Genomic DNA, 13,138 nt, shown 5'->3' on the forward strand with positions numbered 1-13,138 from the left:
CCTGTACCACACACTGTCACTGACGTCACCTCCCAAAAATTGTAACTACGCGTTGAGGCGACGCAGACCAAACACAGACTGAGAGGGCTGTGATTGGTTCACTTGGTAGCAACGCATTTCCGGTTTCCAGTTTGAAGCAGTCGTGGACTTTCAGCACTCTTTTCTTCGTGTATGTGTGATTTTTTTTGTTTTGTTTTTTTGCACAATAGTTGTCCTTATCTGTTTGATTCACTGTGACCGGAAAAAGTCGGATAAACCATTCAGGAAAAGATCGCGAAATAGCGGTCGCAGGGGGTACTGCACCGCGGAGAAATGGAGTGACGGAGAAGTCCAAAGGTTCACGACGGCGTCACGGTGACGGCGTCACGCACGGTGACGGCGTGTGCTCTGCGTTGATTTAACACAGAACCATAATTCTGTTTTTTTTGGGGCTTACACTATAAGTGTAAGCCATTTACCATTTACCATCCTGGAGGTTCTCTGTGTTCTCCTTGAGGTTTCCGACACACAAACGCAGCTGATTCTATTTCTCACTTATTCTGACTCATATTTGTGCAGCCCTGGTGCTCTCCGCCTCTGCCACGTCTGGCTCGGTTCTGGTGTTCACTGCTTCACTCACACGTCGGCAGGAGTCACACGTTTGTTTTGACGTGCCGCGCGTCCTCGTACACGCACGAGCGCGGGCAGTGGGCGGGCGTGCGCTCGGAGGCGTCGCGGGAGCGGGAGCGGGGGCGGCGCTGCCCGCACCACGGCCCGCACCACGGCCCGCACACACTGGAGCACCGGCGGACACGGCGGCGCGGACACGCATCCTCCCGGAGCTGCAGCGCGCACCCCCCGCACACCCCCCGCACACACCCCCGCGGAGCCCGGATACAGGTGGGTCCCTCTGCGCGCGAGCGTGTTTTGTGTTGTCACGTGTCCGCTCGGGGCCACAGGTGTGTGCGCGCGTCTTCCTGCTCGCATCGCCCGCGCGTGCATGTAGGACCAGCTGATGCTCGTGTCCGCGAGGTGCAGGTGGACACGCGGTCACGAGCACGCGCTGCTGATGGTTATTATGGAAAACCACCAGGGTTTATTGGTTTATTAGTTTATTTAATAAGGATCCCCGTTAGTGTTCACCATGGGAAGACTATTCATCCTGGGGTCCACACATAGACATACAAAAGATTACAATAATACAACTCAAAAAGGGTGAAAAACATTCACCAGAATTCCTGAAATAATACATTGAAACAAAAATAAAAGATTAAGTAACCAACCAAAACCATCCACATCTTAAGTAACAATGTTTGCTACTATCACCAGATCTGTATCCACTTTTGAGCAAAACAGTTTGCAACGACTTTATAATTTATAATATACCTAAACCACTATTTATACTAGTATAAATATACTATATAACATAATATAACTATACTACTATACTATATATATATATATATATATATATATATATATATATATATATATATATATATATATATATATATATATATACACACACACACTCATAGCCTACAGTAATTTAGAATATATATACTATTCAATTTATAATATACTTACAATTTGCACAATAATCACAATCTATACCTAGGACCGATCATGACTTCCTTCTGAACCACAGCTGCTTCAGTCTCCTTTTAAAACCTGACATCTTGATTATTGATTATTGCAGCTATACATGGGGGGAAATGGTTCCAGTGTGCGACTGCTCTAAACATTACTGTTTTTTTCAATGTATTAGTTCTGGGCATAGGCAGAGAAAAGTGATTAGCTAGGGCCAGTCTGGTATCATAGCTGTGTCTATTATTTGTTGGTAGAAGCTGCATAAACAAGAAGCCAGGTTTGCGTAATATACAGATATTTTTCAAAAACAGAATAAGGCTGCATGCTAGTCGATCCTCCACCATCTTCCAAGACAGCTCAGCATGCATGCTCCCAGGGTCAGAAAAACGGCTCTATTTTTAGAATAGAATAAAATAGAATAGAATAGAATAGAATACTTCATTGTCAATGTACCTGGGTACAGTGAGATTGAAAGCAGCATCACCTCTCCAGTGCAAGACAAATTAGAAACAATAGTGCAAACAATAAGAAATATAAGAATATAAGAAATATAAATAATATAAAGATATAAAAAAGGTTAAGGTGCATTTGAATAGTGAAGACCTGAGATCCTTTTTACAGATAATAGCATATAGTTACACATGTGGTGGAATATTGCACAGATAGTCCGGGAAAAAGTATTGCACGGTAAAAACAGTAATTGCACATGAAGGCATTCACATTTTATTCAGGGCGGTTATGGCTTTAGGGAAAAAGCTGTTTTTTAGTCTGTTAGTTTTTGACCTGATGACCTGATGAGTCTGTAGCGTCTTCCTGAAGGCAACAAGTTCCTTAATTAGACCCAGAGCACCGAGGATTTCTGATGTGTTTTATTATTATTATTATTATTATTATTATTATTATTATTATTATTATTATTATTATTATTATTATTATTATTATTATTATTATTATTTACCATTATTATTCTCCTAAATGAATCAGCTTTTTATTATGCCCAAATACAAAATTTTACACACACATCAGGTGTCGCATAACATGACATATTTTATTTTATTAAGATCCAATTCGATTTGATTCCAATTTTGATTTGGGTTAGTGTTATTAAAACAGTTTTTGAGCTGTTGTATGAATTATATGACTGTGTAGTTATGCAACACATTAATACTAGTATTATATTGAGATTAAACAGCAAGTATTGGCAGCTAATGATGCTGTAAGGACCAATCAGCTCCCAGAATGCAGATAGAACTGCTTTCAGAAACATTGTGTGGGTCAGAATTACTAAACAGATCCAGGCCTGCAAACAGAGACGGATAAAATTGGTATCATTTTTTCCCACATTCCGTTTTTATTTTTTCCATTTTTGGTGTATTTCGGTTTTTAATTTTTGAGAATTTGGTTTTTAGCATTTTATGCAAAAGTAACCCCAAGACAGTATATAAAGTAATGAAATATAGACAATTTATGGAATTATAACTTTAATGTTTTCATACCTTTAAGGCAAAAACACGGCACCAGTTATTCTCGTGTCCAACAAACATTCCTCTTTTGGGCATAAACAAAAAAATACCAAAAGTTGTAATGTAATGTTGTAATGTATCGATTTTTTTTCATTATTTAATGAAAAAAAATCAATCTTTAGACATACCAATCGATTTTTAGGAATTAATATGAGAATCGATTTAGAAAAATAAATCCCCTAATTGTTTCTACGAGGGGAGATTCAAGGATCAGATCCCTTTCACAAAGGCAAATTTCTGCCATACTTTGCCCAATCAACTTCAAACTCACCAACCTCAAACTCACCACAAACACTGTTGACGCAGAGCTCATTTTTAGATGATGGGGCTGCAGGGGCTCAGGTGGTAAAGCGGGTCGTCCAATGATGAAAGGATCAGTGGTTCGAACCCCGCTCTCCCAGTCATCTGTTGTTGTATCCTTGGGCAAGACATTCCCCCCTCTGGGCATGTTCATAGGATGCTTTCAGACCTGTGGCCCGTTTGTTTTGTTCCGATTCAGGGGCTAAATCAATACAGTTGTTTCGTTTTTCGTTTGTGGAGTTTGTGTTCACAAGGCAACCGTCTGTAGCGGTTCAAAGCTGTTAACAAATGCCATGAACCAACTGTTCTCTCATTGGTCAAATGAACGCAGAAGGAGTTTCCTCTTCCGTACCCCGGGAAAAACAACAACTATGGAGCATCGTAAGCGAGTGTGGTTAGTTTGTTTCTGTGTGCTGTGTGGATTCTGTTCTCACTGCAAACTAACCGCTCCAGGTCTGGAATGGAAGTGAGCCGAGACCACCTCTCCTAGGATCTCGGCTCGCTTGTTTTTTCCCGCATCCGAGGCGCGATTGCTGTGTTCACATGTACTAAAGGAACTGGGTCCTCATCTATAAAGCTTGCTTGCGCAGAAAAAGCACCTGAAAGTTGCGGAAGCCGCCATCTATGCAAAGCCTCGGATCTAAAAAGAAAAAACTAACCGAAAAATCTGTGGATCCCTACGGCAACCCTCACCCTCCCATAAGAATCTACTTAAGACATGGGGAACTGGCGACGCATCCGGTGAGGTGGTGAAATGCAGCCAGATACATGTCATACTCCCAGTGACTGCGTCCACATGCACTCAACAACCACTTTAAAATGCGAAGATTGGCAATAACACGAATGTGGACTGCATGTAAACATAGTCAATGTCATCACATATCAGACTTACAGATCCATTTACACCCAAGCCGGCACCATCATAGATCCATGTGTTCCACGAGTAAGCCATTATGCAGGCATTTGCAGGACGTATATCATACTCCCATCCTCAAATGAGTGGTTAATAGCAGCGGTCTAATCATCTAATGATCAATCGTGACAAGGTGTGTGACAATCAGTCTAATTGCTGATTGATAACGTAAGGATAACGTTTTAAACAAAATAAAAATTAAAGAAATAGTCTCTTCTCCCCGTGTGTATCTGCCTGTCATGCCGGGTGCGCGCATATTGATTTACTTTTAAGCCTGAATTATGGTTCTGCGTTACACCAACGCAGAGCGTACACCGTAGGGTACGGCGTATGGTGCGCGTCGCCGCGTACCCTACGCCGTAGGCTCTGCGTTGGTGTAACCCTCAGCCCTGAGCAGCTCTGAGGGGAGGGAGGGAGCGGGGCTCCGCTCCCGTCTTCGCATCCCTTTCGCACAGACAGTCTTGAGGATTTGCAATCACAGGCTGAGCCTACCGTTAGTTTTTAAACTGTAAAGTGGGGGGGACAAATACATGATTTTGAAAAGTGGGGGGGGGGGGCATGTCCCCCCTGTCCCCAGTGGTAATTGCGTCGTGGCACTAATGGGCAGCAACGGCGTGCTGCCACTCACTCGCTTTATTTTATTGTATACTATTTATATACTTATTCTAACTTTTACTGTGACCACCAAATAATGTGGTTTTCCTGTCCTCCACATCATCTACAATAGGGGTCACCAACCCTGGTCCTCGAGGGCCGGTGTCCTGCATGTTTTAGATGTTTCCCTGCCTTAACACACCTGATTCTAATTAATCATCGTCATCAGCTTGTCATCAAAGTCTGGATAGTTCTGTTGATGACACAGGCACTTGTATCATGGTGCAATGAAGCAGGGAAACATCTAAAACCTGCAGGGACACCGGCCCTCGAGGACCAGGATTGGTGACCCCTGATCTACAACATCTAGATGTAAGTCTCCGTGAAAGTCAGTGTCACGGTGGCTCGACACCCTCTCATTCATTCTGATGCCAAACAGGCTGCAGGAAGCCACTGCGCATGCTCAGTAGGCTCATCCATATGCATTTATGGTAAAAAGTGGGCGTGTAGAGGGTGGGATATGAGGAGGATTCAGCTGTGCAACCTTCCAGCTGGACTGTGATTCATAAAGCAAACATTGCGTGCAGATGTGCGTGCACATGGTTTTATTGATCTGGATTTTTTTTTGCGACCGGCATTTTCGGCTTTTGGGTGTACGTGTACTTTTAGTATGAATCCTATGCAGTCCATTTTAAATGAGGCCCCTGATCTTTAGGGGGAAACGCTCCCTGTTTCGGAACAACTGCTCCAAACGGGACAGGTGTGAAAGCACCCTCAGATGTTTCCCTGCGTCAGTAGAGCTTGACCGACATGACTGTGTTATTTTAGTGTCAGTTTAGAATTGAAATTCCAAAATAACAGCAGCTAACAAGACTAGTGAGCCTAACCGGTTTAGCAGGATGTAGGATGCATCAGTGATGAGTTGGTTTGGTCTCCTCTTGAAATCATGAAATGATTTAGAGCAGTTTGTAATCCACATTGCAGCTACAAGCTGTTTTTGTCGCGTTTTTAATGCAGAACAGGTTGGTAAAGTGACATTTTGTGTCCCTAATGGCTTGCCATACTTCACTAAGCAGTCTGTCAGTACGACAGCAGATTATAGAGTCCAGCTGTTCATGGAGAAACCAAGTGGGTTCTACTGGAGACGCTGCCACGGCGCCATGGCGACGATGTGAGCACACTCAGATCCCTGGAGCTCAGCAGGAACCGCAACCCACCGCGAAAACCGCTGGGACTCTCTTCCCTAGTGGGTCACACCTCCATCTACAACCGTATCTGGGCAGAACCATTCATGCACACATCTGGAACTGGGTCAGAACAAGACCTGGATTAGAACAAGCATGGATCAGGATCCTATCCTGAGTAGAACCAAAACCGGATATGGGTTAGATCCTCATTATGATTAAAACCAAATTTTGATCTGGATCAGAGCCACATCTGGATTAGAACCAAAGCTGCATCAGATTCAGAACCCAGTGCTGAGTAGAACTAGAATGTGACCCTTGCACCTTGATCTGGGTCAAAACCTCCTCTGGATTAGACCCACATCTGTATTCGAACTGCACCTGGATCTTGGTCAGAAACACACCTGGGTTAGAACTGTACCTGGGTCTTGATCAGAATTCAGTCAGGATCAGAGCCACATCTGGATCTGCGTCACAAACAAAACTGGATTAGAACCACAAGTGGATCTGTACAGAAGCCAGTCTGGAGCAGCTGATGTGATGGATGTGATATTGAGGTCTGGCTGTGTTTTGGTGGCCACTTGGAGGTTTACTGACCGAATTGGGGCCCTGAGCGTTATGTTATTTGGAGCCCCCCCGCCCCCCACCCTCTCACCTCTCCCCATCTCAAACGTATCGTTGGTACAAAATGACCGTATAATACGCCATTTAACTTAGATATGCTGCTATAGGCCTATGCTGCAGGGGGGCACCGACATGATCCGCTGGGCGGTGCCTCTCACTCTTCTTCTCCTCTTCTCTTCCCTTCCTCTCTTCTCCATTTCCATTTTTATTTATTATAAATATCTCATAGCTATCATTTTTGTCCATCGTTCCTGTAGTTTCTTGTGCCGGCCCCCCTTTTTTTTCTCTTTTGTGCATGTTTGCAGGCCGGAGCTTCAGGAGCTGCGTGCTGGCCTGCGTTCCCGGTCTCCCCCCCCATCCCCGGTCATCCCGTTGCTGCTTCCACCTGCCTATGTGGATGTCTGCTGTGTGCTGCTACAACGTTTTATTTCAACAACATCCCCACCTTCAAATGAAGTGCGAGTTTCCTCATGTTTTGCCTTTTTTTCTTCTCTTGTGCCTGATTCGTGTCGCGTCTTTTGAACGACATGTTGAAATCTCACCTTCTGAAACTCTGCAAGAGCCTGCAGGCGCAGCCCTTTGATTGGTCAGATGTGGATTGCTGTCAATCATTGCGCAGTGAGATTAGAGGTCTCTTTTCCCTCCTCCACCTCACAATAGCGCATATGCATTACCGTGCAAATGCGTCCCCTTGCGCAAAATGTGGCACCCGTTGGAAGATGAGGCCCTACGCACAGCGCGTGTTCTGCGTTTAGGGAGGAGCGACTCTGTTTACCCTGTGCATCCTGACTCGCTCTGTAGCATCTTTTTCTCCTAAAGCCGCGGGACAGGGATGTTTTTTCCAGAGAAGAACATAGTTATGGTTCGTTGTTGTCGCTCTTTTTTCTTCTTTTCTTCTTCCGACATGCCACCATATCTGAGACTGTAATGAACGACCAAAGGCTCCTGTTCTTGAGCTGCTGCTGAAGCTCATTGGCCGTTCTCAGCATTGTTGCTAAGCGACCAACGTTATTGACACAGGAAGTGAAGAAGCGGGGGAAACTGTTTAGCCAATCAGAATGCAGAACACGATGCACGATGCAAATCCGTGAAGCAGCGAGACGTGAAAGGTGAACCGCGTTATAGCCAGGGATTACTGTAATTATAGTAAGGTAACGTTTACTAGATGTTTGCCAGCACTACATAATTAGTTATCTACCATTGTCTGATGTTGCAACCCGCATCCAACTACAGACAGACTTTAATGTGACGGTCTGACCATCAGTCAAGTGGAACGGCTTCGTCACTACCAAAGTCACTATTCAATTTCCATTTTCCAATTCAATTTTATTTATATAGCGTCTATTACAACAGAGGTTGTCTCTAGGCACTTTCCAGAAACCAGAACATGACCCCGAGCAATTATTACATAAACATAAACATGTTGACAGATGTTTGAGTGCAGGGTACAATATAAAACTGGTTCGAGGTCAGTAAACACAACAAGAGCCTGATTATAAGGGCACTGCAGATTCCTGAGAAAATTTAAGGATTTTAAGTGCGGAAAATAATGTTTTTATGTCCAATGGCGTCTGACATCAGCGCAGTGTGCACGCAATCACCACTCTGAATAGTTCAGTCCAATTAGTCAATTTGTTCTGAGATCTATATAAGGAACTAGAAGTATGTGTTCTTCAGTGACTGTGTTTCCATGCATCAATAACCCTTTCAAAACACAAATATTGGCAATAACCCGAATTTGCACGGCCATGTAAACACCAATAACCCCTTTGAATAACCAGAATTTGCTCATATTCAGGTTTTTAAAAACCCCAATATGAGCCCTGGGTTACTCCTTTTAAAACCTGAATATTGGGTCATGTAAACGCCAAACGGAATATCCCCATCCAAAGGAACAGGAATTTGTTTTCTGCTCATGCTCTGTTCACAAGAAATCCTGTTCTTTTGAGTCCAGGAAGTTCTTATAAACACGGAGAAACCAAGACCAGGAGGAGACTAATCACTTCATAAATGTAATGAAGGATATGAACATTTCTGCATTTGTAGACGGTACAAAGTACTGGGATAGCCAGATTTACAAGAAGGTGAGAGAAAAGTTGCGCGAAGCAGCATTTGTTTTCAATTTGGATACAGGAAGAAGAAGCGGAATTGACAGGAATTGCGTCATCACATTCTCCGTGCGTTGCTGGTTTGATCGAGATATCCCGAATGATTAATTACCATGTATACAGGGATAACCCTGTTTGCTCACGCATGTAAACGTAATATTCTGAATGTTTCAGTAACCGGAATATTAGCAATAACCCAAATTGTGACTGCATGTAAACGTAGTCAGTGTCTTCAGATGTCTCACCCACCAAATTCACTGTTTCGCTCAAATGCCAATCCCAACACAATCCACTACACACCACACCACACAGTCACCACCCTCCACCCATCACTGTCTTCGTTTTCCTGCTCCTCCACGTCTCACTGTTTGTGATCTGGTCCTCATTGACAGAATCAGGTTTGTTTAAGGGGTTAATAAAACATGGTAGACTGTCCAGAGGACTGGTAAAGGAAACACACTCTCACACACACACACACATTCACAAAACACCCTCTGTTGCAAGATCAAAATGCATTTATTTGTGGCTTTCAGGTTTGTCCAAATTTGGTCAAAAAAAAATAATGTCAATCTAGACACAACAACACTCCACCCCAGCTTCCACCCGTGGCTCTAATTCAAAGGAAAGTGTTGGTTCTACATCCGTGTATTTGCAGCCGGGCTCTCGGACAAAAAAGAAAATAAGTTACTAACCAGTAACAGAAAGGGAGGAAAAAAACCAGATCGATGGACTATTTTTAGTCATGATCCCTGTTCCACTTACAGAAGCAGCAAAGACCAAAACACTCCTCCAAATATTTCCACCAGGACAGAAGAAAGCGGCCAGAGCAGCACAGAAAAGCCTCGTCTGGAATCCGGGGCAGATTGTTGTGTCCTGCATGAGCCAGACTTCTCTGGTGTCCTGCACGTGTCTCGCCAGGCGTCCAGGCCAGAGTGAGTGGACCAGGACCAGCAGGACTCCAGGACCAGCCGGACTCCAGGACCAGCAGGACTCCAGGACCACCTGGACTCCAGGACCAGCAGGACTCCAGGACCAGCCGGACTCCAGGACCAGCAGGACTCCAGGTCCAGCAGGACTCCAGGACCAGCAGGACTCCAGGACCAACCGGACTCCAGGACCAGCAGGACTCCAGGACCAGCAGGACTCCAGGACCAGCAGGACTCCAGGACCAGCAGGACTCCCATCAGAGTTCCCTCCAGAGTTCCCTCCAGAGTTCCCACCAGAGTTCCCTCCAGAGTTCCCGCCAGAGTTCCCTCCAGAGTTCCCGCCAGAGTTCCCATCAGAGTTCCCATCAGAGTTCCCATCAGAGTTCCCATCAGAGTTCCCTCCAGAGTTCCCTCCAGAGTTCCCATCAGAGTTCCCTCCAGAGTTCCCGCCAGAGTTCCCGCCAGAGTTCCCACCAGAGTTCCCACCAGAGTTCCCATCAGAGTTCCCTCCAGAGTTCCCGCCAGAGTTCCCATCAGAGTTCCCATCAGAGTTCCCATCAGAGTTCCCACCAGAGTTCCCATCAGAGTTCCCATCAGAGTTCCCACCAGAGTTCCCATCAGAGTTCCCATCAGAGTTCCCATCAGAGTTCCCACCAGAGTTCCCATCAGAGTTCCCACCAGAGTTCCCACCAGAGTTCCCACCAGAGTTCCCTCCAGAGTTCCCGCCAGAGTTCCCTCCAGAGTTCCCGCCAGAGTTCCCATCAGATCTAAAACTCAGCCAGGAAGGAACCAGACCAGGTTTATGACCAGAGGAAGGCTGTGAGGAAAACTGACCCCCAGTGTTTGGGAAAAGACAACAGTCATCCATCCATCCATCCATCCATCCATCCATCCATCCATCCATCCATCCATCCATCCATCCATGTATCCATCCATCCATCCATCCATACGGACGGACGGTCCGTCCGTCCGTCCGTCCATTTTTCATCCACCTGTCTGCCCATCACTATCATCCATCCATCCATCCATCCATCCATCCATCCATCCATCCATCCATCCATCCATCCATCCATCCATCCATCCATCCATCCATCCATCCATCCATCCATCCATCCATCCATCCATCCATCCATGTCTGGGGTTTCCCCCCTACATCCGGGACAGTCTCCAGACTCCAGGCCTCCTGACCCTGAACCGAGCCCGGAGCTGAACGGACGGGCTTTAACCTTCTAGAGCGCAGGAGTTGCGGTGAACACCCGCCCGAGCCGGGGTGGTGACGGGGGAGCGGTGCCGCTCCAGAGGAAACCCGCCTTCATGACATCAGCGTGGAGGGTCAGACTGGAGGTGTGGAGAGGAATAATGGCAGCAGTCTCAGCCCGGACTGCTGGATGACGACACCGGCTCCTGCTGCATTCACTCCAGGATGTTTGTGCCGCTGCAGCTCCCATCTCCCCCGTCCTCTCCTCAGATTACAGCAGTCCTGACAGGTGCTGAAGTGGCTGCAAATGGAAGTCTGCTTCCACTGTTGTTAATGTGCTCAGTCACGCTGCAGCTGGTATTTGACATGAAAAGACTCGAAGAGACACAAATGGTGAACTACTTGTCTATTTTTCCACTTCAGGCCTGCAACACATTCCAGCAAAACCTACAGGACTTAATCTCACCATAAGGTTCCTGCTACAAGATGAGTTCATCTCAGCAACTAGCAGGTGTATGTAAATAAATGTGCATCTGCATGAAGGACACAAATCAGAATTCTGACTCGTTCACTTCTAAATCGTTCACTTTTACAGCGCTTATCTGTTTGGAATCAAGAAGTCTAAGTATGTTGGGTACAAATACATTCAAGTGCCTTGTTAAGACCTGCACTAAACCCTTAGCGGCTGATGCCAGGCTCTGTGGAAGCTCCAGCCGACAGCCTAGGAACTGGCCTGGAACCCTCCTGGTGGGCCGGGTCCACCTGAAGCCGTGACTGCTAGCCAGTCACGGCTTTTAAGGGAGAAATGGCCTCCGTGTGCTCTGGACCGAAGATGAAAAGGCTCATCCAGGCGAGCACCAGAATCCTGACTCTGTGATGCTCGGAGTTGTTTCAGAGTTCATCTCATGCTCTGTGATGACAGCATGACTGCGGAAAAATCACTCTGGGATTTTAGAGCAACATCTGCTGCAGAAACGGGACGAGAGAGCACCTGAAAGTAGGGGTGGGACGATACGGGTAACTCATGATTCAATACCGTGGCGATATGTGGCCCACGATAACGATAATATCACGATATCTACGATATTCAATATATTGTAAGAAATGTCGATATCGATATATCACGATATATGTGGCTGAAAAAGAAAAAATACCCATAAAAAGGAAAACGTCTGTAGTTATGCATTTATTCAATGCCAAAACTGCATACAATGTACAAAGAAAGTGCATTTGTATATTTCCTCACTGCCTCCTGGGCTTGTAAATGTAAACACTGTACAGCCGGACAAATTAAAGTGCATGAACAATAGTGCGGTGACAACCACGTAAATCCATTATGTGTGTTGTAATAAAATATCGATATTTGCAGCCAGATTATCGATTATTTATTGCGACAGAGAGCGCAACAATATATTGCAATGTTGATTTTTTTCCCCACCACTACCTGAAAGTCTTCATCACTGGTTCTTCTCCAGTCCAGAACATTTCATCTTTCTTTAAAGTGAGCGTCTTCTTCTAACGAGTCCTGCTGATGTTTCTGCCTCGTCTCTGACTCAAGGTCATGTTGTGCAACCGGCTGCATTTCTTTTTTTCCATGCTGTAGCTGCGACTCACCCTGCCGCGGGGAGGAGATGGCTGGGGGGTTCTGTCTGAACACAAAAACAAACATGTAACACCAGCTAGCTGCTGATGTTACAGGAGGGAACGTGAGCCGGGTTTAGACCGTCGTGAGACGGGTTAGTTTCACCCCACTGATGATGTGTTGTTGCAATAGTAATCCTAGTACTGTTGCAACAACGCATGTACACAGATGAGACCATTCCCACATCTGCATTCAAACTCTGCTCACACGGACGGATGGAGGGATGGATGGATGGAGGGATGGACAGACAGACAGATTGTTTTAAATGATGAAGCATGTTGCCACAGACAGACACCCCTCCCCTTTCATCTGCTGGCAGAGGTTTTGGTCGAATGTCTGTGAGTTCAATCGTAAACTCAAACTCAGCCGGAAAACATTTCAGCTATTTTCTACAAAAATGTGGGGTGTCCTTCCAGAGTTCACAAGAGTCCAGCACGATAACGTACTGTTGTTGCCAAGTGAAGGAAAAGGAGCTCTCTTGGTTCTGGTCCTGGTGGGGCCAGCCAGAGGACAGGTCTTCACTGGACAACAGGGGCATGTGAAGGCCTGGCTTTAGT

General features: G+C 45.7%; 1 protein-coding gene across 1 annotated transcript in view; it reads left to right on the forward strand.

The window, feature by feature from the left end:
* Positions 1-653: 653 nt before the first annotated feature.
* LOC133457131 (cell migration-inducing and hyaluronan-binding protein-like) overlaps positions 654-13,138 on the forward strand; it is a 122,730-nt gene continuing 110,245 nt past the window's right edge. The window contains exon 1 of the mRNA XM_061736048.1: positions 654-879. The gene's annotated coding sequence lies outside the window, so the exon portion shown is untranslated. The remainder of the gene's footprint in view (positions 880-13,138) is intronic.

The sequence above is a fragment of the Cololabis saira genome, chromosome 2, assembly GCF_033807715.1.
Source record: "Cololabis saira isolate AMF1-May2022 chromosome 2, fColSai1.1, whole genome shotgun sequence".
In the NCBI taxonomy this organism is placed as follows: domain Eukaryota; kingdom Metazoa; phylum Chordata; class Actinopteri; order Beloniformes; family Belonidae; genus Cololabis; species Cololabis saira.